This window comes from Anas acuta, chromosome W (genome assembly GCF_963932015.1).
Source record: "Anas acuta chromosome W, bAnaAcu1.1, whole genome shotgun sequence".
NCBI lineage: Eukaryota > Metazoa > Chordata > Aves > Anseriformes > Anatidae > Anas > Anas acuta.
In genome coordinates, this window is record NC_089016.1 from 30,082,881 (window position 1) to 30,106,162 (window position 23,282).

At 48.0% G+C, this 23,282-nt stretch overlaps 3 long non-coding RNA genes across 11 annotated transcripts in view; all 3 read left to right on the top strand.

Moving 5' to 3' along the window:
- The first annotated feature begins 10,415 nt into the window (after positions 1 to 10,415).
- On the top strand, positions 10,416 to 11,552 carry LOC137846759 (uncharacterized). The gene is made up of 3 exons (XR_011090632.1): positions 10,416 to 10,503; positions 10,923 to 11,033; positions 11,489 to 11,552. It is a non-coding gene; the product is annotated as an uncharacterized lncRNA (long non-coding RNA).
- Positions 11,553 to 13,459: 1,907 nt separating this feature from the next.
- On the top strand, positions 13,460 to 17,557 carry LOC137847081 (uncharacterized). Of its 4 annotated transcripts, XR_011090782.1 has the most exons (8): positions 13,460 to 13,970; positions 14,070 to 14,138; positions 14,234 to 14,326; positions 14,483 to 14,557; positions 15,129 to 15,220; positions 16,658 to 16,767; positions 17,220 to 17,280; positions 17,441 to 17,557. It is a non-coding gene; the product is annotated as an uncharacterized lncRNA (long non-coding RNA). The 4 variants fall into 4 exon arrangements; XR_011090781.1 differs by lacking the exon at positions 14,483 to 14,557 and having other exon boundaries at positions 14,234 to 14,453; XR_011090784.1 differs by lacking the exons at positions 14,234 to 14,326; positions 14,483 to 14,557 and adding an exon at positions 14,360 to 14,453.
- A 1,616-nt stretch (positions 17,558 to 19,173) lies between these two features.
- LOC137847216 (uncharacterized) overlaps positions 19,174 to 23,282 on the top strand; it is a 5,024-nt gene continuing 915 nt past the window's right edge. Inside the window, exons 1-6 of one of the 6 annotated variants that reach the window (XR_011090867.1) lie at positions 19,175 to 19,833; positions 20,090 to 20,195; positions 20,346 to 20,422; positions 21,385 to 21,450; positions 21,539 to 21,648; positions 22,803 to 23,282. The exon at positions 22,803 to 23,282 is cut by the window's right edge and continues 472 nt beyond it. This is a non-coding gene — a long non-coding RNA (uncharacterized lncRNA). Of the gene's footprint in view, positions 19,834 to 20,089; positions 21,488 to 21,538; positions 21,649 to 22,363 lie in introns of those variants that run through there. The other 5 variants (XR_011090868.1, XR_011090866.1, XR_011090869.1 and 2 more) reach the window with 5 other exon arrangements.

A 23,282-nucleotide genomic window follows, 5' to 3' on the forward strand; every position in this document is an offset into this window, starting at 1 on the left:
GCTATAAGTGGGTGAAGAGAACAAATGGAAGCTTCTGCCATGTGGAGCAGGCAGGCGGCTGAGGTACAGGAGGGGATGAGAGTATGTGATTTTTTCCCGGGGGTGGAATGGAATTGATTTTGTTGGCGTATAATCTGTTCTGCTCCTAGATTTTTCTTTCTATTTAAAAAAAAAAAAAAAGTTTGAGCTAATTCCAGTTAAGAAAGTTCCAGTTACTTGCTGGGTCGTATTGTCCTTTTAATATTCAAAGCTGCCGCAAAAGCATGGGGATTGTTGCTTCTAGAAACACCCCAGTTCTCTTGTTTGTGCTCTGCATGCTGTTGAGCTAAGGCAGATTTAAAAAAAAGAAATAAAGGAAACGCACACAAAAACCAACAACAACAAAAAACACCATTGGCTGACTTGTTGTGATTGCAACGAACATTTAATCCCTTTGTTTTCTCAGGTGGTGTGGATGATACTGGCTGGACTGTTGGATCTTGGATTCGGAGAGGAACAGGTGAGCAGAACCGTATGTTGCATCAGCAGTAGTCAGCATTGTGGAGAAGGTGGGCATCATGGCTGGCGTGCTAGTGAATGCTGTTACTCTGTTTTTGCAGCTGATGATGAGCCTTCAATTGACTAAGATGACAATCGGTGCCTGTGCATTTCCTGAGGTGGAAGGAATTTACCATCCAACAACCTGAGAGCTAAGTTGGGGGGCGCCTGGTATTTGCATATCTGGGGTGGCTAATGGGAGCTGGGAGCCAGAGCAGCATGGAGGCAGCTGGCTGAATATACTTGGTGCCACTGTGAAGGTGGTTGAGGCTGGGTCACGTTCTGGGTGCTTGTGGCTGGGTCACCAGGCTAACAGGAGCAGCGGGATTATTTTGTAGCTTGAGTGCGTGCGCCAGGCAGGACAATTTCCTTCTGTTCGTCTGTCCTGTTTGCTTCTGCAGTGTCTGTTCTGTGCTTCTCGGGTCTTGATATCCTCCTGGCTTTTTACACCGGACTGACCAGGCAGGCGACTTGGTAGCTGTGCAGAAGGGCCTCAATGCTTGTTTTGTCATCATGGCTCTGATCAAGCAGCGACTGCAAGACAAGAAGTGCTCGAAAGTGCAGATCTGTTTCAGGTCTTGTGCATCATATTCGGTTTGAGATCGCGTCTGTTTCCATCCTCACTCTTGCAGAAGTCATCTGGGCCGCATCAGGAGCTCTTGCTTGGGAACTGATTTCCTGAGAGTTGTCTTAGGGGGTTTTCACTCTCCATCCTTCTGGTCTCTTGTCTTGAAGGCAGGCTTTTTAGGCCTCCATCATCCCAGTTCTGGCAGTTGCTTCCAGTCGCGTGTCGTGACATTGGAGTCTCTCGTAGGGTCTGGTGCAGAGCACCTGTTCTGACTTGCTGTTGCCCTAGGGCTTTCCTCAGGGGGTCACTTTTTCTTGTGCCTTGTGTTGTGTGTTTTGTTTGTAGTGTTTGTGGCGTGCCTGTGTGTGTGTTTGGTCCGGAGCTGTCCTGCCTGGCAGTTAGTGATTAATGTGGCAGGGCATGGGTGTACTAATACATTGTTTGTACTGTGTTGGGAAAGACATCCGGTCTGCCTCTGGGCACGTACTGAGGGGCAGCTGGCACAATCATGTCTGGTGGTTGGCAGTTGGGGATTTGGGAGAGTATATCTGCTTGTGAGCAGCTGTTTGTATAGTGCTTGAACGGTGTGCTTGAGGAGGTCTGTTGAATCTTGAAAGCTTACAGATATGGGGTTTTGAAATGTTTATTTTTATTTCTTTCCTGTCCCCAGTAGAGTGTAAACCCTAGGAGGAACCTGTCATGGGAAAGAGCTCCTTCTGGAACTGTTCAGCACTTGGTAGGCAACTTTCGTTTAATTTGTTTAAGGTGAAACACAGTGTACAACACGGGACTTGACCATAGCTGCTTTTGGCAAGGTGAGCGATGAGCAGATGTAGCTGGTACTTTAGGGGTGTAGTTGTCACTGCAGTTAGTTAACTGCACAAAATACAGTAAAAATCCTGATTATATTTCAGAGTTGTTGTAGCTGGCCTAAGAGAGCAGATGGAAGCATCTGCCTCGAGGGGAGGTGAGGGGGGCAGATGTAAGGCAGCAGATGAGAGTATCTCTCCCTCTGTGCTGTGGCTTTGGATGCTGCTTCAGCCTATGCTTTTGTTTCTCTTTTGCAGGTGTCTCGCACAGGCTGAGTGGGGCCAAGCTGCACTCTGAAGAGCAGCACGAAAAGGGTGGGCTGGTTGTGAGCTGGATTGGAGCAGAACTGCCAAGTAGCACGAGGTGAGTGCGAAGGGTATCCGTCTTGCTTTGCAGGTGCCATGGCAGGCTCTCCACAGAAGCGGTTGAGGATTTGAGAAGAGGTTGCAGATGATCAAGGAGCGACACGTGCAGGGATGGCTTGAAAAGGGTATGGCTGCTTTCTCTTCTGTTTATCAGGTGTCACTGGCGACATGGGCTGTGATGTTAGTCTTTAGAATCGGAACAAAGCAGGTGCTGAAATGCTTTGTTTTTTTTTGTGTTGGGGTTGCACCTTGGTGAGTGTAGGGATGGGTTTTAAGTGGGTGCAGCGGAGGGCCTGGCCCCAGTGTCCTGTAGTGTGTTTTGACCCATCAGCATAGCCTTTTGGTTCTCAGGTAGCCTACTGAAGTAAGTGATTTTTCCTGCGAGTGGAATGGAATTGTTTTTTTTTCCATGTAATTTGTTCTCCTCCTAGATTTTTCTTTTTATGTAAATAAAATATTGAGCTAATTCCAGAGGGGAAAAAAAATCAGTTTACTTTCTTAATCAGTTTGTCCTTTTAATATTCAAAGCTGCAGCAACAGCATGGGGATTTTTGTTTCTAGAAACACCCTAGCTCTCCTGTCTTCACTCTGCATGCAGTTGAGCTAAGCCATATAAATGAATAAAGAAACCACAGCTACTGCTCGTTTCTGATTTTTTTTTTGTGCTTTCCCCCTTGCACTTTCCCAGGTGATTGGCTTCAGGGTCCAGGTGAGACCTAGTGGTAACTGAGTTGCAGGTATGCCATCAGAGAGCTCCTTCTGCCTGGGCTGCACTTTTGGGTAAGCGTTTGGTTTTATTTCAGTTGGTTGTAGGGTTCTTTAGGTGGGTCAGAGTCTATGGACTGATGCGTTCTGAAGTAGAAACCGGTACGCATATCTTTTTGAATTGGTAACTGGTAGGATCTGTCACTGTAAAGCAATCTAGTAGTAGTATGTGCCTGTATTGCACGCAGCTCTTCCTCAGGTGAGTAGTTGTTATGGCAGTTTTACGGATAGTATGGTGATGTTACTTTGTGTGTTTGCTTTGTGGTTCTGGTTCCCTTCTGAGTTTTGCAGAATTACGGGGCTTTTTGTGATTCTTTGCCTGTATGTCAAATATTATCAAAGTTACAACCTTGCTGTTAAAGTGATGGAGCAGGGTTTAGGAGAAGTGTATCATGGAAGCTCCCTGTGTGAGCATGTGTCTGAAAATGGCAGCAGTGGGCACGTAAGGGGTAGTCTGTTTCAAGTTTAGGGACAGTTTGTTATATTTCTGGAGGTTTTGCCTGTGGGTTTTCTGTCTGTCGAGTGTTCAGACCTTGCAGCCTTTTAGTCTTGATGTCCTTGAATTGACATATTAGAAGTATGTTTATTAGGTGATTCCAGATAGTTGTTTTTGGGAAACAGTGGGGTAATGTCTCTTGACCGCATAAGTGCAGTAGTGCCTGGAGAGTGAGCAGGCTCACCTTCTTCCTCTCTGCAGAATAAGTCCGCCCGGGCCCATTTCGGCGCGGCGCCGCCCGGGCCCATTTCGGCGCGGCGCCGCCCGGGCCCATTTCGGCGCGGCGCCGCCCGGGCCCATTTCGGCGCGGCGCCGCCCGGGCCCATTTCGGCGCGGCGCCGCCCGGGCCCATTTCGGCGCGGCGCCGCCCGGGCCCATTTCGGCGCGGCGCCGCCCGGGCCCATTTCGGCGCGGCGCCGCCCGGGCCCATTTCGGCGCGGCGCCGCCCGGGCCCATTTCGGCGCGGCGCCGCCCGGGCCCATTTCGGCGCGGCGCCGCCCGGGCCCATTTCGGCGCGGCGCCGCCCGGGCCCATTTCGGCGCGGCGCCGCCCGGGCCCATTTCGGCGCGGCGCCGCCCGGGCCCATTTCGGCGCGGCGCCGCCCGGGCCCATTTCGGCGCGGCGCCGCCCGGGCCCATTTCGGCGCGGCGCCGCCCGGGCCCATTTCGGCGCGGCGCCGCCCGGGCCCATTTCGGCGCGGCGCCGCCCGGGCCCATTTCGGCGCGGCGCCGCCCGGGCCCATTTGTCATGTGGAGCTACAGAGCAGGTGAGGTAAAGGAGCTGGGAACAGAGAGGTATTGCACAATGATATGTTGCCTTAGTAATAGTGAACGTTGTGCAGGAGGTGGTTATTAGGGCTGGCATTCTGATGAATGCTGGCTCTCTGTGTTTACAGATGGGGGTGAGTCTGTTTAAACTAATTCCAGTTCAAAAAGTTTCAGTTACTAGCTTGGTGATATTTTCAGTTCAATATTGATATCTGCAGAGAAAGTAAAAGGGGAGTTTTGCTTCTAGAATCACTGCAGATATCTTGCCTGCTCTTTGCATGCTTTTGAGATAAAGCTGATTTTAAAAAAGAAAGAAAAAAAAAAAAACACTTGCTTCTCTTGCTCCCTTCCTGCTCTCTTGTGCTTTGTCCCTTATCTTCCCCAGGTGATTGGGTTTGGGTGCTGGGCGGGGACAAAAGGTATATGAGCCCCAGGCACGACATCAGAGAGCTCCTTCTGCCTGGGCTGCTCTTTGGGGTCAGTGCTTTGTGTTTCCTTCAGTCAGTTGCAAGGTTCTCTAGGCAGGCTGCAGTTTGTGGAGTTCTGTATTTCTAAGTGCTTGGAATTCTAGATTTCTAAGTGCTTGAAATAGAGGGATATTTAGTAGAGGCTGCTGTCTCACTGTTTTTTGGGATGGTCACATATGCTCCTGTTTTTGCACCATATTTTAATCTCTACACGTATAAAAACACTTGTTTTAGTCTCCTGGAGAGTTTCAGCAGCTTGATTACATGCTACATGTGGCTTGACAGTGTAGATGCAGCATTGCCAAGAGACTGAGCAGGGTTGTATCAGAGTCACCTTTTCATCTGCAAGGGGTAAGTCTGTGATTACCCCTGCCGGGGCTGCTGTGTGTGCATGTCTTTTTGGCATTTGTGGAGCTCAGTTGTTTTTTTTGTGTGTATGTGCATGTTCTAAGTTTATTTTTTTTTTTTGAGGGGTGAATAGTGTGTGTGCTGAGCGTGGTTGCCAGGTGGATGTGGGGAGCTGCTCAGGACTGGTAGGTTTGGTTTCTAGGAGTGTGCAGCATCCTTCCTGTGCGATGAGACTGATTGTTGGGTGGGAACGTTCCAGCTCATATGTCTTAAGCAATGTAGCTTGTGTAGTGGTGTGTTGTGTGGCCTGCGCAGAGTTTGCTGTGGCGCTTTGAGTGTAGAATCTCAGTTAGAGCTGGTGAGCAGCTGAAGTACCGGAGCTGGGAAGAGAGAGGTCTTGCAGCAGGTACGCTGTGGCTGTGAGGTGCCTCAGAGTGTGCTTTTCCCTTGTCTCTGCAGGTGCTTGGTTCAGTTGTGGAGAGGGAAGGGAAATCGTCATGTCAGGAAGCTCTGAGGGAAGGTGAGTGGTGTCAGCCTGGTCATCCCTTATCTGAAGCGAAGACGCTCAGGTGTTTCCCTGTGAGGGTCCGAGGTGAGGCTGTTTGGGATAGAGGAGCAGTGTGGCAGGCGGGTTCTTGCAAGCACAGTTGTCATTGTATGCTTTTGTGTTCCCAGGTGGCGTGGGTGATGCTGGCCGCTCCTTTCAAGCTTGGACCTAATTTGCAGGTCCAGAGGCAAGTGGCCTGCTGTTTTGAAAGGATAAAAGTAAAGCTGGGGTCGCTTATGTTTTTGAGGGTTGGGTGCTACTGCTGGCAGCTGAATGTTTATCTTCTGCCTGTGTTTTTCTTTTGTTCAGGGTGAAACGCAGTGTGCAGTGCAGGACCTCTCGACCCAAGCTGCCTCTGCAGTGACTCTGGTGCGTGATGAGCAGAGGTAACTGTTGTTTTACGGGCGCGATTGTCACTGCAGTTATTTTCCTACATCTAATAGAGTAAAATTCCAGTTTGCCTTTTAGAGGTTCTAAAAGTGGGTGAAGAGAACAGATGAAAGCATCTGCCATGGGGGGCAGGGAAGCGGCTGAGGTACAGGAGGGGATGAGAGTATGTGATTTTTTTCCCGGGGGTGGAATGGAATTGATTTTGTTGGTGTATAATCTGTTCTGCTCCTAGATTTTTCTTTCAGTGTAAATAAAATTTTAAGTTAATTCCATTTGAAGAAGTTCCAGTTACTTGCTGGGTCGTGTTGTCCTTTCAATGTTAAAAGCTGCAGCAAAAGCATGGGGATTGTTGCTTCTAGATACACCCCTAATTTTCTTGTCTGCAGTCTGCGTGCAGTTGAGCAAAAGCAGATTTCAAAAAAAAAAACGAAAAAAAAACCATGAAACACACACAAAAAAACAATAATAAAAAAAACAAACCACCATTGGGTCACTTCTAAACGCAACGATCATTTGATCCCTTTGTTTTCCCAGGTGGTGTGGATGATACTGGCTGCACTGTTGGAGCTTGGATTCGGAGAGGAAGAGGTGAGCAGAACCGTATGTTGCATCAGTAGTAGTCAGCATTGTGGAGCAGGTGGGCATCATGGCCGGCGTGCTAGTGAATGCTGTTACTCTGTTTTTGCAGCTGATGATGAGCCTGGCAATTGACTAAGATGGCAATCGGTGCCTGTGCATTTCTTGAGGCGGAGGGACTTTACCATCCAATAACCTGAGAGCTAAGTTGGGGGGCACCTGGTATTTGCATATCTGGGGTGGCTAATGGGAGCTGGGAGCCCGAGCAGCGTGGTGCCTGCTGGCTGAATAGACATGGTGCCACTGTGAGGGGTGGTTCAGGCTGGGTCACGTTCTGGGTGCTTGTGGCTGGGTCACCAGGCTAATAGAAGCAGCGGGATTATTTTGTAGCATGAGTGCGTGTGCCAGGCAGGACAGTTTCCTTCAGTTTGTCTGTCCTGTAGTGTTGCTTCTCCATTGTGTGTTGTGAATTATGGTCTCCTTGGGTCTTGATATTCTCCTAACTTTTTACACAGGACTGACTAGACAGGCGACTTGGTAGCTGTGCAGAAGGGCCTCAATGCTTGTTTTGTCATCATGGCTCTGATCCGAGCACTTTTTGTCTTGCAGTTGCTGCTTAAAGTGCAGATAAGTTTCAGGTCTTGTGATCTCAAGCTGAATATGATGCACATCTGTTTCCATCCTCACTCTTGCAGAAGTCGTCTGGGCCGTATCAGGAGCTCTTGCTTGGGAATTGATTTCCTGAGAGTTGTCTTAGGGGGTTTTCAGTCCCCATCCTTCTGGTCTCTTGTCTTGAAGGCAGGCTTTTTAGGCCTCCATCATCCCAGTTCTGGCAGTTGCTTCCAGTCGCGTGTCGTGACATTTGAGTCTCTGGTAGGGTCTGGTGCAGAGCACCTGTTCTGACTTGCTGGTGCCGTAGGGCTTTCTTTTAGGGGGTCACTTTTTCTTGTGCCTTGCGTTGTGTGTTTTGTTTGTAGTGTTTGTGGCGTGCCCGTGTGTGTATGTGTTTGGTCTGGAGCTGTCCTGCCTGGCAGTTAGTGATTAATGTGGCAGTGCATGGGTGTACTAATACATTGATGGGACTGTGTTGGGAAAGACATCCGGTCTGCCTCTGGGCACGTACTGAGGGGCAGCTGGCACAGTCATCTCTGGTGGTTGGCAGATGTGGATTTGGGAGAGTATATCTGCTTGTGAGCAGCTGTTTGTATAGTGCTTGAACGGTGTGCTTGAGGAGGTCTGTTGAATCTTGAAAGCTTACAGATATGGGGTTTTGAAACTTTTATTTTTTATTACTATTCTGTCCCCATTAGAGTGTAAACCTTTGGAGGAACCTTTCACGGAAAGAGCTCCTTCTGGAACTGTTCATCAGTTGGTAGGCAACTCGGTGACTGTCTTGATCTACTTCTGAGGTGCTGAGGTATTGGGGCTTCTGTTTTGAAATGATAATATTGTAAATGGGGTCCCTTTGTGTTGTTGAGGGATGGGTGCTAATGCTGGCAGGTGAATGACTATCTTGTGACTGTTTTCATTTGTTTAAGGTGAAACACAGTGTACAACACGGGACTTGACCGGAGCTGCTTTTCGCAAGGTGAGCGATGAACAGATGTAGCAGGTACTTTAGGGGTGCAGTTGTCACTGCAGTTAGTTAACTGCACAAAATACAGTAAAAATCCTGTTTATATTTCAGGGGTGTTGTAGCTGGCCTAAGAGAGCAGATGGAAGCATATGCCTCGAGGGGAGGTGAGGGGGCAGATGTAAGGGAGCAGATGAGAGTAACTGTCCCAGCTGTGCTGTGGCTTTGGATGCTGCTTCAGCCTGTGCTTTTCTTTTTGTTTCACTTTTGTCTCACACAGGCTGAGTGGGGCCAAGCTGCACTCTGAAGAGCAGCACGAGAAGGGCGGGCTGGTTGTGAGCTGGATTGGAGCAGAACTGCCAAGTAGCACGAGGTGATTGCGAAGGGTATCCATCTTGCTTTGCAGGTGCCATGGCAGGCTCTCCACAGAAGAGGCTGAGGATTTGAGAAGAGGTTGCAGCTCATCAAGGAGCGACACGTGCAGGGATGGCTTAAAAATGGTATGTTTGCTTTCTCTTCTGTTTATCAGGTGTCCCAGGCAACGTGGGCTGTGATGTTAGTTCCTGAGAACTGGAACAAAGCAGGTGCTGATAATGGTCTTCTTTGGTAGGCAAAGAGCTGCCCGAAGCCCCGTCCTGTGTAACGTGAGCATGCCTCTCTGAGTATGAAGCTTGCTTTCCAGTAGTTCCCAAAACTGTGTTGAAGCTGAAATGCTGCGTCTGTTTTTTTGTGTTGGGGTTGCACCTTGGTGAGTGCAGGGATGGGTTTTAAGTGGGTGCAGAGGAGGGCCTGGCCCCAGTGTTCTGTAGTGTGTTTTGACCCACCAGCATAGCCTTTTGATTCTCAGATATCCTACTGAAGTGATTTTTTCCTGTGAGTGGAATGAAATTGAATTATTTTTTGGCGTGTAATCAGTTCTGCTCCTAGATTGTTCTTTCTGTGTAAATGAAAGATCGAGGTAATTCCAGATGGAAAAAGAAATCGGTTGCTTACTTGGATGTATTGTCCTTTCAATATTCAAAGCTGCAGCAAAAGCATGGGGATTTTTGTTTCTAGAAACACCCCAGTTCTCCTGTCTGCACTCTGCATGCTGTTGAGCTAAGCCTTATAAAAGCAAATAAACCACAGCTGCTGCTCCACCTCTTTCTACTTTCATGTGCTTTCCCCCTGCACTTTCCCAGGTGATTGGCTTCAGGGTCCAGGTGGGACCTAGTGGTAACTGAGTTGCAGGTATGCCATCAGAGAGCTCCTTCTGCCTGGGCCGCACTTTTGGGTAAGCGTTTGGTTTTATTTCAGTTGTTTGGAGGGTTCTTTAGGTGGGTCAGAGTCTATGGACTGATGCGTTTCCTAGTAGAAACGGGTACGCATGTCTTTTTGAGGTGGCAACTGGTGGGATCTGTCATTGTAAAGCAATCTATTAGTAGGTGCTTGTATTGCACGTAGCTCTTCCTCAGGTGAGTAGTTGTTATGGCATTTTTACGGATAGTATGGTGATGTTACTTTGTGTGTTTGCTTTGTGGTTCTGGGTCCCTTCTGATTTTTGCAGAATTACGGGGCTTTCTGTGATTCTTTGCCTGTATGTCAAATATTATCATAGTCAAAACCTTGGTGGCAAAGTGATGGAGCAGGGTTTAGGAGAAGTGTATCATGGAAGCTCCCTGTGTGAGCATGTGTCTGAAAATGGCAGCAGTGGGCATGTAAGGGGTAGTCTGTTTCAAGTTTAGGGACAGGTTGTTATATTTCTGGAGCTTTTGCCTGTGTGTTTTCTGTCTGTCGAGTGGTAGACCTTGCAGCCTTTTAGACTTTGTCCTTGAATTTACATAGTAGAAGTACGTTTATGAGGGGTTGCGAGGTACATTGTTTTTGGGAAACCGTGGGGTTTGGTTCCTTGACCACATAAGTGCAGCAGTGCCTAGAGAGTGAGCAGGCTCACCTTCTTCTTCTCTGCAGAATAAGTCCGCCCGGGCCCCTTTCGGCGCAGCGCTGCCCGGGCCCATTTCTCAGGTAAATGTAGTGAGCAGATGAGGTAAAGAAGCTGGGAACAGAGAGGTGTTGCATCAGTAGTAGTAAGCGTTGTGGAGGAGGTGGGTGTCAGGGCTGGCATGCTTGTGAGTTCTGGTTCTCTGTTTTTGCAAGTGATGATGAACCTGTTTGACGTAATTCCATTTGAAAAAGTTCCAGTTACTTGAATGGTTGTGCTGTCCTTTCAATATTAAAAGCTGCAGCAAAAGCATGGGGATTGTTGCTTCTAGAAACAACACAGGTCACCTGTCTGCTCTCTGCATGGTTTTCAGGTAAAGCAGATCTTAAAATAAAATAAAATAATAATAAAAAAATAAAAACCAGCTGCTGCTGCTGCTCCTTTCTTTCTACTTCCTTGTGCTTTGCCCCTCCCCTTTTCCAGGTGATTGGGTTTGGGTGCTGGGCGGGGCCGAATGGTATATGAGCCCCAGGCATGCTATCAGAGAGCTCCTTCTGCCTGGGCTGCTCCTTGGGGTAAGTGCTTTGTTTTTCCTTCAGTCAGTTGCAGGGTTCTCTAGGCAGACTGGAGTTTATAGATTTCTAGAATTTTTAAGTGCTTGGAATTTACTTAATAGAGGAACGTTTAGTAGTGGTTTGTGGCTTATTGTTTTCTAGGATGGTGGGGTACTCCTCTGTTTTTGATCTGCACTTTAATCTCTAGATGTATAAACCCACTCGTTTTATTCTGCAGAGGACTAAAACCAGCTTGATTGCATGGTACCTGTGGCTTGAGAGCGTAGATGCAGCATTACCAAGAGACTGAGCAGGGTTGTATCAGAGTCACCTTTTTTATCTGCAAGGGGTAAGTCTGTGATTACCCCTGCCGGGGCTGCTGTGTGCGCATGTCTTTTTGGCATTTGTGGAGCTCGGTTGTTTCTTTTTTTTGTGTGTGTATGTGTATGTTCTAACTTCTTGTTTTTTTTGAGGGGTGAATAGTGTGTGTGCTGAGCGTGGTTGCCAGGTGGATGTGGGGAGCTTCTCAGGACTGGTAGGTTTGGTTTCTAGGAGTGTGCGGCATCCTTCCTGTGCGATGCGACTGATTGTTGGGTAGGAACATTCCAGCTCATATGTCTTAAGCAATGTAGCTTGTGTAGTGTGTGTTGTGTGGCCTGGGCAGAGTTTGCTGTGGTGCTGTGAGTGAAGAATCTCAGAGCTGGTGAGCAGCTGAAGTACCGGAGCTGGGAAGAGAGAGGTATTGCAGCAGGTACGCTGTGGCTGTGAGGTGCCTCAGAGTGTGCTTTTCCCTTGTCTCTGCAGGTGCTTGGTTCAGTTGTGGAGAGGGAAGGGAAATCATCATGTCACGAAGCTCTGAGGGAAGGTGAGTGGTGTCAGCCTGGTCATCCCTTATCTGAAGCGAAGGGAAGACGCTCAGGTGTTTCCCTCAGAGGGTCCGGGGTGAGACTGTTTGGGATAGAGGAGCAGCGTAGCAGGTGGGTGCTTGCAAGCACAGTGGTCATTTTGTCCTTTTGTGTTCCCAGGTGGCGTGGGTGATGCTGGCCGCTCCTTTCAAGCTTGGACCTAATTTGCAGGTCCAGAGGCAAGTGGCCTGCTGTTTTGAAAGGATAAAAGTAAAGCTGGGGTCGCTTATGTTTTTGAGGGTTGGGTGCTACTGCTGGCAGCTGAATGTTTATCTTCTTCCTGCCTTTCTCCTTTGTTCAGGCTGCAATGCAGTGTGCAGTGCAGGATGTGTCAACCAGCTGCCTCTGCAGTGACTCTGGTACGTGATGAGCAGAGGTAACTGTTGTTTTTGGGGTGCGGTTGTCACTGCAGTTATTTTCCTACATCCAGTAGAGTAAAATTCCAGTTTGCCTTTTAGAGGTGCTGTAAGTGGGTGAAGAGAACAGATGGAAGCATCTGCCACGTGGGGCAGGCAAGCGACTGAGGGACAGGAGGGGATGAGAGTATGTGATTTTTTTCCCGGGGGTGGAATGGAATTGATTTTGTTGGTGTATAATCTGTTCTGCTCCTAGATTTTTCTTTCAATGCAAATAAAAGTTTGTGCTAATTCCATTTGAAGAAGTTCCAGTTACTTGCTGGGTCGTGTTGTCCTTTCAATGTTAAAAGCTGCAGCAAAAGCATGGGGATTATTGCTTCTAGAAACACCCCAGTTTTCTTGTCTGCAGTCTGCATGCTGTTGAGCAAAAGCAGATTTGAAAAAAAAAAAAAAAAAGAAACAGGAAACACACAAAAAACAATAAGAAAAAAAAACCACCATTGGGTCACTTCTGAACGCAATGATCATTTAATCCCTTTGTTTTCCCAGGTGGTGTGGATGATACTGGCTGCACTGTTGGACCTTGGACTCGGAGAGGAAGAGGTGAGCAGAACCGTATGTTGCATCAGCGGTAGTCAGCATTGTGGAGCAGGTGGGCATCATGGCTGGCGTGCTAGTGAATGCTGTTACTCTGTTTTTTGCAGCTGATGATGAGCCTTCAATTGGCTAAGATGACAATCGGTGCCTGTGCATTTCTTGAGGCGGAGGGACTTTACCATGCAGCAACCTAAGAGCTAAGTTGTGGGGCACCTGGTATTTGCATATCTGGGGTGGCTAATGGGAGCTGGGAGCCAGAGCAGCATGGAGCGTGCTGGCTGAATAGACTTGGTGCCACTGTGAGGGTGGTTCAAGCTGCTTGTGGCTGGGTCACCAGGCTAATAGAAGCAGCGGGATTATTTTGTAGCATGAGTGCGTGTGCCAGGCAGGACAGTTTCCTTCAGTTTGTCTGTCTTGTAGTGTTGCTTCTGCAGTGTCTGTTCTGTGCTTCTTGGGTCTTGATATCCTCATGGCTTTTTACACCGGACTGACCAGACAGGCGACTTGGTAGCTGTGCTGAAGGGCCTCAATGCTTGTTTTGTCATCATAGCTCTGATCAAGCAGCGACTTCAAGACAAGAAGTGCTCGAAAGTGCAGATCTGTTTCAGGTCTTGTGCATCATATTCGGTTTGAGATCGCGTCTGTTTCCATCCTCACTCTTGCAGAAGTCATCTGGGCCGCATCAGGAGCTCTTGCTTGGGAATTGATTTCCTAAGTGTCTTCTTAGGGGGTTTTCACTCCCCATCCTTCTGGTCTCTTGTCTTGAAGGCAGGCTTTTTAGGCCTCCACCATCCCAGTTCTGGCAGTTGCTTCCAGTCGCGTGTCGTGACATTGGAGTCTCTGGTAGGGTCTGGTGCAGAGCACCTGTTCTGACTTGCTGTTGCCCTAGGGCTTTCCTTTTGGGGGTCACTTTTTCTTGCGCCATGTGTTGTGTGTTTTGTTTGTAGTGTTTGTGGCGTGCCTGTGTGTGTACGTGTTTGGTCCGGAGCTGTCCTGCCTGGCAGTTAGTGATTAACGTGGTAGTGCATGGGTGTACTAATACATTGATGGGACTGTTTTGGCAAAGACATCCGGTCTGCCTCTGGGCACGTACTGAAGGACAGCTGGCACAGTCATCTCTGTAGTGTTAGGCAGATGTGTGGGGGGGAGATTTGAGCTGCTTGTGAGCAGCTTCTCACATAGTGTTTGAACAGTGTGCTTGAGGAGGTCTGTCGAATCTTGAAAGCTTACAGATATGGGGTTTTGCTTTTTTTTTTTTTTTCTTATTTCTTTCCTGTCCCCATTAGAGTGTAAACCCTAGGAGGAACCTGTCACAGGAAAGAGCTCCTTCTGGAACTGTTCAACCCTTGGTAGGCAACTTTTGTTTAATTTGTTTAAGGTGAAACAGAGTGTACAACACGGGACTTGACCACAGCTGCTTTTGGCAAGGTGAGCGATGAACAGATGTAGCAGGTACTTTAGGGGTGCAGTTGTCACTGCAGTTACTTAACTACACAAAGTACAGTAAAAATCCTGTTTATATTTCAGAGGTGTATTGTAGCTGGCATAAGAGAGCAGATGGAAGCATCTGCCTCGAGGGCAGGTGAGGAGGCTGAGGTAAGGGAGCAGATGAGAGTAACTGTCCTAGCTGTGCTGTGGCTTTGGATGCTGCTTCAGCCTATGCTTTTTTGTTTCACATTTGTCTCACACAGGCTCAGAGGGGCCAAGCTGTACTCTGAAGAGCAGCACGAGAAGGGCGGGCTGGTTGTGAGCTGGATTGGAGCAGAACAGCCAAGTAGCACGAGGTGACTGTGAAGGGTATCCATCTTGCTTTGCAGGTGCCCTGGCAGGCTCTCCACAGAAGCGGTTGAGGATTTGAGAAGAGGTTGCAGATCATCAAGGAGCGACACGTGCAGGGATGGCTTGAAAATGGTATGGCTGCTTTCTCTTCTGTTTATCAGGTGTCCCAGGCAATGTGGGCTGTGATGTTATTTCTTGAGAATCGGAACAAAGCAGGTGCTGATGGCGGTTTTTTGGTAAGCAAAGTGGTGCCCGAAGCCCTGTCCTGTGTAGCCTGAGCACGCCTCGCTGAGAATGAAGCTTGCTTTCCAGCAGTTCCCAAAGCTGTTGAATCTGAAATGCTGTGTCTGTTTTTTTTGTGTTGGGGTTGCACCTTGGTGAGTGTAGGGATGGGTTTTAAGTGGGTGCAGCGGAGGGCCTGGCCCCAGTGTCCTGTAGCGTGTTTTGACCCATCAACATAGCCATTTAGTTCTCAGGTATCCTACTGAAGTGATTTTTTCCTGTGAGTGGAATGGAATAGAATTATTTTTTGGTGTGTAATCTGTTCTACTCCTAGATTGTTCTTTCTGTGTAAATGAAAGATTGAGGTAATTCCAGATGGAAAAAGAAATCAATTGCTTGCTTAGTTGTATTGTCCTTTTAATATTCAAAGCTACAGCAAAAGCATGGGGATTTTTGTTCCTAGAAACACCCTAGCTCTCCTGTCTGCACTCTGTATGCTGTTGAGCTAAGCCTTATAAAGAAGTAAATAAACCACAGCTGTTGCTCCTTTTTGTTTTTTGTGCTTTCCCCCTTGCACTTTCCCAGGTGATTGGCTTCAGGGTCCAGGTGAGACCTAGTGGTAACTGAGTTGCAGGTGTGCCATCAGAGAGCTCCTTCTGCCTGGGCTGCACTTTTGGGTAAGGGCTTTGTTTTTCCTTCAGTTGTTTGGAGGGTTCTTTAGGTGGGTCAGAGTCTATGGACTGATGCATTTTGATGTAGAAACTGGTACTCCTATCTTTTTGAGTTGGTAACTGGTAGGATCTGTCACTGTAAAGCAATCTAGTAGTAGGTGCCTGTATTGCACACAGCTCTTCCTCAGGTGAGTAGTTATAATGGCAGTTTTACGGATAGTATGGTGATGTTACTTTGTGTGTTTGCTCTGTGGTTCTGGGTCCCTTCTGAGTTTTGCAGAATTACGGGGCTTTCTGTGATTCTTTGCCTGTATGTCAAATATTATCAAAGTCAAAACCTTGTTGTTAAAGAGATGGAGCAGGGTTTAGTTGAAATGTATCATGGAAGCTCCCTGTGTGAGCATGTGTCTGAAAATGGCAGCAGTGGGCATGTAAGGGGTAGTCTGTTTCAAGTTTAGGGACAGGTTGTTATATTTCTGGAGCTTTTGCCTGTGTGTTTTCTGTCTGTCGAGTGTTTAGACCAGAAAGCCTTCTAGACTTTATGTCCTTGAATTGACATATTAGAAGTACTTTTATGAGGGGTTGCCAGGTACGTTGTTTTTGGGAAACTGTGGGGTATGGTTCCTTGAGTGCATAAGTGCAGTAGTGCCAAGAGAGTGAGCAGGGCCACCTTCTTCATCTCTGTAGAATGAGTCCGTTCGGGCACACTTCTCAGGTAAATGTAGTGAGCAGATGAGGGAAAGGAGCTGGGAACAGAGAGGTATTTCACAGTAGCATGTTGCATCAGTAGTAGTAAGCATTGTGGAGGAGGTGGGTGTCAGTGCTGGCGTGCTAGTGAATGCTGGTTCTCTGTTTTTGCAAGTGATGATGAACCTGTTGGACGTAATTCCATTTGAAAGAGTTCCTGTTACTGGCCTAGTCGTGTTGTTTTTTCAATGTTAAAAGCTGCAGTAAAAGCATGGGGATTGTTGCTTCTAGAAACACCACAGGTCACCTGTCTGCTCTCTGCATGTTTTCCCAGTAAAGCAGATCTTAAAAAAAAAAAAAATAAAAAAATAAAATAAGATAAAAAGCAGTTGCTTCTGTTCCTGCTTTCTTTCTACTTCCTTGTGCTTTGCCCCTCCCCTTTCCCAGGTGATTGGGTTTGGGTGCTGGGCAGGGCTGAATGGTATATGAGCCCCAGGCATGCTATCAGAGAGCTCCTTCTGCCTGGGCTGCTCCTTGGGGTAAGTGCTTTGTTTTTCCTTCAGTCAGTTGCAGGGTTCTCTAGGCAGACTGGAGTTTATAGATTTCTAGAATTTTTAAGTGCTTGGAATTTACTTAATAGAGGAACGTTTAGTAGAGGTTTGTGGCTTATTGTTTTTTAGGATGGTGCGATACTGCTCTGTTTTTGAGCTGCACTTTAATCTCTAGATGTATAAACCCACTCGTTTTATTCTGCAGAGGACTAAAACCAGCTTGATTACCGGCTACATGTGGCTTGACAGTGTAGATGCAGCATTGCCAAGAGACTGAGCAGGGTTGTATCATAGTCACCTTTTCATCTGCAAAGGGTAAGTCTGTGATTACCCCTGCCGGGGCTGCTGTGTGCGCATGTCTTTTTGGCATTTGTGGAGCTCGGTTGTTTTTTTTTTTTGTGTGTAAGTTCTAAGTTTATTTTTTTTTTTGATGGGTGAATAGTGTGTGTGCTGAGCGTGGTTGGCAGGAGGAAGTGGGGAGCTGCTCAGGACTGGTAGGTTTGGTTTCTAGGAGTGTGCAGCATCCTTCCTGTGCGATGCGACTGATTGTTGGGCTGGAATGTACCAGCCTGTGTGTGCTGGGCAATGTAGCTTGTGTAGTGTGTGTTGTGTGGTCTAGGCAGAGTTTGCTGTGGCGCTGTGAGCGTAGAATCTGAGTTAGAGCTGGTGAGCAGCTGAAGTACCGGAGCTGGGAAGAGAGAGGTCTTGCAGCAGGTACGCTGTGGCTGTGAGGTGCTTTAGAGTGTGCTTTTCTCTTGCCTCTGCAGGTGCTTTGTGCAGTTGTGGAGAGGGAAGGGAAATCGTCATGTCAGGAAGCTCTGAGGGAAGGTGAGTGGTGTCAGCCTGGTCATCCCTTATCTGAAGCGAAGGGAAGACGCTCAGGTGTTTCCCTCAGAGGGTCCGGGGTGAGACTGTTTGGGATAGAGGAGCAGCGTAGCAGGTGGGTGCTTGCAAGCACAGTGGTCATTTTGACCTTTTGTGTTCCCAGGTGGCGTGGGTGATGCTGGCCGCTCCTTTCAAGCTTGGACCTAATTTGCAGGTCCAGAGGCAAGTGGCCTGCTGTTTTGAAAGGATAAAAGTAAAGCTGGGGTCGCTTATGTTTTTGAGGGATGGGTGCTACTGCTGGCAGCTGAATGTTTATCTTCTTCCTGCCTTTCTCCTTTGTTCAGGCTGCAATGCAGTGTGCAGTGCAGGATGTGTCAACCAGCTGCCTCTGCAGGGACTCTGGTACGTGATGAGCAGAGGTAACTGTTGTTTTTGGGGTGCGGTTGTCACTGCAGTTATTTTCCTACATCCAGTAGAGTAAAATTCCAGTTTGCCTTTTAGAGGTGCTATAAGTGGGTGAAGAGAACAGATGGAAGCATCTGCCACGTGGGGCAGGCAAGCGGCTGAGGGACAGGAGGGGATGAGAGTATGTGATTTTTTTTCCCGGGGGTGGAATGGAATTGATTTTGTTGGTGTATAATCTGTTCTGCACCTAGATTTTTCTTTCAATGTGAATAAAAGTTTGAGCTAATTCCAGTTAAGAAAGTTCCAGTTACTTGCTGGGTCGTGTTGTCCTTTCAATGTTAAAAGCTGCAGCAAAAGCATGGGGATTATTGCTTCTAGAAACACCCCAGTTCTCTTGTCTGCATGCTGTTGAGCTAAAGCAGACTAAAAAATAAATACAGGAAACACACACACACACACACACACACACACAAAAACAGTAACAAAAAAACCAACACCATTGGCTGACTTGTGAATGCAACGATCATTTAATCCCTTTGTTTTCCCAGGTGGAGTGGATGATACTGGCTGCACTGTTGGAGCTTGGATTCGGAGAGGAAGAGGTGAGCAGAACTGTATGTTGCATCAGCAGTAGTCAGCATTGTGGAGAAGGTGGGCATCATGGCCGGCGTGCTAGTGAATGCTGGTACTCTGTTTCTTGCAGCTGATGATGAGCCTGGCAATTGACTAAGATGACAATCGGTGCCTGTGCATTTCTTGAGGCGGAGGGACTTTACCATGCAGCAACCTAAGAGCTAAGTTGTGGGGCACCTGGTATTTGCATATCTGGGGTGGCTAATGGGAGCTGGGAGCCAGAGCAGCATGGAGCGTGCTGGCTGAATAGACTTGGTGCCACTGTGAGGGTGGTTCAGGCTGCTTGTGGCTGGGTCACCAGGCTAATAGAAGAGGCAGGATTATTTTGTAGCGTGAGTGCGTGCGCCAGGCAGGACAGTTTCCTTCTGTTGGTCTGTCCTGTAGTGTTGCTTCTGCAGCGTCTGTTCTGTGCTTCTTGGGTCTTGATATCCTCATGACTTTTGACTCTGGACTGACCAGACAGGCGACTTGGTAGCGGTGCTGAAGGGCCTCAATGCTTGTTTTGTCATCGTGATTCTGATTCGAGCACTTCTTGTCTTGCAGTCGCTGCTTGAACTGCAGATCTGTTTCAGGTCTTGTGCATCATATTCGGTTTGAGATCGCGTCTGTTTCCATCCTCACTCTTGCAGAAGTCATCTGGGCCACATCAGGAGCTCTTGCTTGGGAATCGAATTCCTAAGTGTGTTCTTAGGGGGTTTTCACTCCCCATCCTTCCGGTCTCTTGTCTTGAAGGCAGGCTTTTTAGGCCTCCATCATCCCAGTTCTGGCAGTTGCTTCCAGTCGCGTGTCGTGACATTTGAGTCTCTGGTAGGGTCTGGTGCAGAGCACCTGTTCTGACTTGCTGTTGCCATAGGGCTTTCCCCCGGGGGTCACTTTTTCTTGCGCCATGTGTTGTGTGTTTTGTTTGTAGTGTTTGTGGCGTGCCTGTGTGTGTATGTGTTTGGTCTGGAGCTGTCCTGCCTGGCAGTTAGTGATAATAGCTAACGTGGCAGTGCATGGGTGTACTAATACATTGATGGGACTGTTTTGGCGTAGACATCTGCCTCTGGGCGCATACTGAAGGACAGCTGGCACAGTCATCTCTGGAGGTTGGCAGATGTGGATTTGGCAGAGTTGAGCTGCTTGCGAGCAGCTGTTTGCATAGTGCTTGAATGGTGTACTGTTGAATCTTGAAAGCTTACAGATATGGGGTTTTGAATTTTTTATTTTTATTTCTTTCCTGTCCCCAGTAGAGTGTATACCGTAGTAGGAACTGCCCACAGGAAAGAGCTCCTTCTGGAACTGTTCATCAGTCGGTAGGCAGCTCGGTGCCTGTCTTGATCTACTTCTGAGGTGCTGAGGCAAGGGGGCTGCTGTTTTGAAACGATAATATCGTTAATTGGGTCCCTTTGTGTTGTGGAGGGATGGGTGCTAATGGTGGCAGGTGAATGATTGATTCTCTTGTGGCTGTTTTCATTTGTTTAAGGTGAAACACAGTGTACAACACGGGACTTGACGACCGGAGCTGCTTTTGGCAAGGTGAGCGATGAGCAGATGTAGAAGGTACTTTAGGGGTGCAGTTGTCACTGCAGTTAGTTAACTGCACAAAATACAGTAAAAATCCTGTTTATTTTATATTTCCGAGGTGTTGTAGCTGGCCTAAGAGAGCAGATGGAAACATCTGCCTCGAGGGCAGGTGAGGGGGCCGAGGTAAGGGAGCAGATGAGAGTAACTGTCCCAGCTGTGCTGTGGCTTTGGATGCTGCTTCAGCCTGTGGTTTTCTTTCTCTTTGCAGGTGTCTCGCACAGGCTGAGTGGGGCCAAGCTGCACTCTGAAGAGCAGCACGAGAAGGGCGGGCTGGTTGTGAGCTGGATTGGAGCAGAACTGCCAAGTAGCATGAGGTGAGTGCGAAGGGTCTTGCTTTGCAGGTGCCATGGCAGGCTCTCCACAGAAGCGGTTGAGGATTGGAGAAGAGGTTGCAGATGATCAAGGAGCGACACGTGCAGGGATGGCTTGAAAAGGGTATGGCTGCTTTCTCTTCTGTTTATCAGGTGTCCCAGGCAACGTGGGCTGTGATGTTAGTTCTTGAGAATTGGAACGAAGCAGGTGCTGATTGCGGTCTTCTTTGGTAAGCAAAGTGGTGCCCAAAGCCCTGTCCTGTGTAGCCTGAGCACGCCTCTCTGAGGATGAAGCTTGCTTTCCAGCAGTTCCCAAAGCTGTTGAAGCTGAAATGCTGCGTCTGTTTTTTTTTGTGTTGGGGTTGCACCTTGGTGAGTGCAGGGATGGGTTTTAAGTGGGTGCAGCGGAGGGCCTGGCCCCAGTGTCCTGTAGTGTGTTTTGACCCACCAGCATAGCCACTTGGTTCTCAGATATCCTACTGAAGTAAGTGATTTTTCCTGTGAGTGGAATGGAATTGTTTTTTTTTTTTTTGGCATGTAATCACTTCTGCTCCTAAATTTTTCTTTCTACGTAAATAAAAGATACTAAGAAAAAGAAAAGGTACGTTGTTTTGGGGAAACCGTGGGGTAGGGTTCCTTGACCACATAAGTGCAGTAGTGCCTAGAGAGTGAGCAGGGTCACCTCCTTCTTCTCTGCAGAATAAAGCTGCCCGGCCCCATTTCGGCGCGGCGCCCCCCGGGCCCATTTGTCATGTGGAGCTACTGAGCAGGTTAGGTAAAGGAGTTTTGAACAGAGAGGTATTGCACCACTGTATGTTGCATCACTAGTAGTGAGTGTTGTCCAAGAGGTGGGTATCAGGGCTGGCATGCTAGTGAATGCTGGTTCTCTGTTTTTGCAAGTGATGATGAACCTGTTTGACTTAATTCCATTTGAAAAAGTTCCAGTTACTTGAATGGTTGTGCTGTCCTTTCAATATTAAAAGCTGCAGCAAAAGCATGGGGATTGTTGCTTCTAGAAACACCCCAGGTCTCTTGTCTGCTCTCTGCATGTTGTTTAGCTAAAACATTTAAAAAAAAAAAAAACAAAACAGGAAACACACACAGACAAAAAAAAACAATAAGAAAAAAAAACCAACACCATTGGCTGACTTGTTGTGAATGCAACGAACATTTAACCCCTTTGTTTTCCCAGGTGGTGTGGATGATACTGGCTGCACTGTTGGAGCTTGGACTCGGAGAGGAACACGTGAGCACAATCGTAGGTTGCATCAGCAGTAGTCAGCATTGTGGAGAAGGTGAGCAATGGGGCTGGCGTCCTAGTGAATGCTGGTACTCTGTTTTTGCAGCTGATGATGAGCCTGGCAATTGACCAAGATGACAATTGGTGCCTGTGCATTTCTTGAGGCAGAGGGACTTTACCATGCAGCAACCTGGGAGCTAAGTTGGAGGGCGCCTGGTATTTGCATATCTGGGGTGGCTAATGGGAGCTGGGAGCCAGAGCAGCATGGAGCGTGCTGGCTGAATAGACTTGGTGCCACTGTGAGGGTGGTTCAAGCTGCTTGTGGCTGGGTCACCAGGCTAATAGAAGAGGCAGGATTATTTTGTAGTGTGAGTGCGTGCGCCAGGCAGGACAGTTTCCTTCTGTTGGTCTGTCCTGTAGTGTTGCTTCTGCAGTGTCTGTTCTGTGCTTCTTGGGTCTTGATATCCTCATGACTTTTGACTCTGGACTGACCAGACAGGCGACTTGGTAGCTGTGCTGAAGGGCCTCAATGCTTGTTTTGTCATCATGGCTCTGATCCGAGAACTTCTTGTCTTGCAGTCGCTGCTTGAAGTGCAGATCTGTTTCAGGTCTTGTGCATCATATTCGGTTTGAGATCGCGTCTGTTTCCATCCTCACTCTTGCAGAAGTCATCTGGGCCGCATCAGGAGCTCTTGCTTGGGAATTGATTTCCTAAGTGTCTTCTTAGGGGGTTTTCACTCCCCATCCTTCTTGTCTCTTGTCTTGAAGGCAGGCTTTTTAGGCCTCCATCATCCCAGTTCTGGCAGTTGCTTCCAGTCGCGTGTCGTGACATTTGAGTCTCTGGTAGGGTCTGGTGCAGAGCACCTGTTCTGACTTGCTGTTGCCGTAGGGCTTTCTTTTTGGGGGTCACTTTTTCTTGCGCCATGTGTTGTGTGTTTTGTTTGTAGTGTTTGTGGCGTGCCTGTGTGTGTATGTGTTTGGTCTGGAGCTGTCCTGCCTGGCAGTTAGTGATGGCAGTTAACGTGGCAGTGCATGGGTGTACTAATACATTGATGGGACTGTGTTGGCAAAGACATCCGGTGTGCCTCTGGGCACTTGCTGAAGGACATCTGGCACAGTATATCTGTTTGCGAGCAACTTCTCGTTTACCTCTATTTATTTAAAAAAACTGTAAAATTTAATTGCAATCCAGTTTGGGACCCAGTCATGTATGACACCAGGGGGCTTGTCCAGGAGGGCTTTGGTTCTTGGAATCTTATTTGATGTAGGAGAGGTGCCCCAGCATTTGGTGGTTGCTGTTCGAGTCTGGTCGGGACTAATGGCATCTCGAACCTGAATACAGGTAAGCTAAGGTTTTGATTTTTTTTCAGCTCCCTTGCTGGCTGCAGCAGTATATTTTGCCCGTAATTCTGCGTGTGAAGATCTGAATGAAGACAACGGAGTCGTAAGTGTTTAAAGCGTATACTGTTCTGTTGGATGGGTTTTGGTTGCCTGTGTGTGTAAGAGTGTGACCGAGACGGAATTTAGTTCCGAAGCGATTGTGGAGGTCTTCTTTACCACGGTTCCAATCTCCCGCGAGGGACTTGGCCGGTGAAGGACCAAAGGGATTCCCAAAGGATTTGTGGGTGGGTGATAGATCTTAAATCCTCTTTAAGACACTCTTATTAAGGTAACCAAGGGCTGTGGGAATTGCCAGAGTAACATTCCTAGATGGGTGAGACAAAACCGAAGACCAGGGACCAGAAGAAAGGGAGCAAATTACCAGACATACCACCAGAAAGTCCATTAGGAATAACAGTTAGAAACTGGAACGAGAGAGGCCCCAGAAACGTAAAAAGTAAATAAAAAAG